At 54.9% G+C, this 1,358-nt stretch overlaps 1 protein-coding gene across 1 annotated transcript in view; it reads left to right on the plus strand.

Annotated features, from left to right (window-relative positions):
- LOC105543301 (tubulin beta-8 chain-like) overlaps positions 1-270 on the plus strand; it is a 13,232-nt gene extending 12,962 nt beyond the window's left edge. The window contains exon 6 of the mRNA XM_011985151.1: positions 120-270. The gene's annotated coding sequence lies outside the window, so the exon portion shown is untranslated. The remainder of the gene's footprint in view (positions 1-119) is intronic.
- Positions 271-1,358: the final 1,088 nt, after the last annotated feature.

Raw genomic sequence — 1,358 nt, forward strand, 5'->3', positions numbered from 1 at the left:
CGAGAGCAACATGAACGACCTGGTTTCTGAGTATCAACAGTATCAGGATGCCACGGCCGAGGAGGAGGAGTTTGAGGAGTGTGCTGAGGAGGAGGAGGCCTAGAACTTTCCTTTCCTAGGTAAAGGGGGGAAGCAGTGTGGATTCTTTACTGTGTTCTGACTGCCATGTGTCACTACGCACTTGTTCGTTTGTGTCTTCACCTCTCCTCCTGCTGCAATTTAAAGCATTTTTATAGTATACGATTTTGCCTAATAAAGTATTCTCATAGCGTCTGGCTTCACCTCCAACTTCTATCTATGGGCCCCCCTCTGGCTACGGCTGCCAGATGCGCACAGTTGTCCTGCAAGGCCGAAGCTGTCTGGGTTTGTCGCGTGCCCAGGAACAAGCATTTCAGTGGCTCCAGGAGGGGTCGGCATGGGCTGTGGACATGGCAGGCAGGCTTCACATGAACCTGGGGATGCCCTGGGCCTTGGGCGGCTACGTGGTGGAAAACTGTTCTGAAGGCAAGCCTTGGCTTATCCCATGTTCCAGACTTCTAGGGGACCAGCTGGCCCTGTTTCTGGAACCCTAAAAGTGGTCAGTGACCCTGGTGGGCAATGTCCCCAAAGTCCCATCTCAGGGTAGGAATGTGGTCAGGCAGCTGGCTCTGAACCAGCAATGAAGGGTGGGCAAGCAGGACCCCAGCCACTCCATTACCATGACGGCCTGGGTGTGTTTGTGTGACCTCATTCTCTTGAGGTGGGCGTGGGTTATCTGGCAGGGACTAGTGGGCAGAAATCAAGCCCAGTGTGTATTCACATGCACTGACCCCTATGTAGAAGGGGATTAGGTCCTGGGGGCCATAGATGGTGGTTGCTGGGCCTGTGTGCTCGGGGCAGTCTCTCCAGAGGCACAGATGGGGTTTCTGAACAGGACCTGGGGAGATGAGCAGGTGCTCACAATGCTGCTTCCCCCAACTGGCAGCCAGTGAGAAAAACGCCTGAGTGGAGGTCTGACCTGCCCCAGTCTGGAGGCCTGATGCTCTCTGAAAAAGTGACTAATTTGTACTGTCTGCTGTCTCCCTGTTCCCCTCTCCAAAACTTCAGGGCAAAAATAATCCAAGATTGTCAGGATGAGACTGGTGAGGGTGGCACCCTTGGGAATAGGCCCTTTAGCCTGGCAGAGTCTCCTCCCCAGGCTTCTCAGGGAGCCCGCACTTCAAAGCCTGCTTTGGGGAAGCTGTCACGTAAGAGATGTGTGTGTGAGCTGGGTGCCGGGCAGCATGCATGGACGGTGCTCTTCTACCTGGCTCTTAGAGAACTTGTCCACGGCCTGTGGGATGGTCTCTTGGTAATTCCCACCCCCACCCCCACCCCCA

This window comes from Mandrillus leucophaeus, unplaced genomic scaffold, assembly GCF_000951045.1.
Source record: "Mandrillus leucophaeus isolate KB7577 unplaced genomic scaffold, Mleu.le_1.0 Scaffold28, whole genome shotgun sequence".
Lineage (NCBI taxonomy): Eukaryota > Metazoa > Chordata > Mammalia > Primates > Cercopithecidae > Mandrillus > Mandrillus leucophaeus.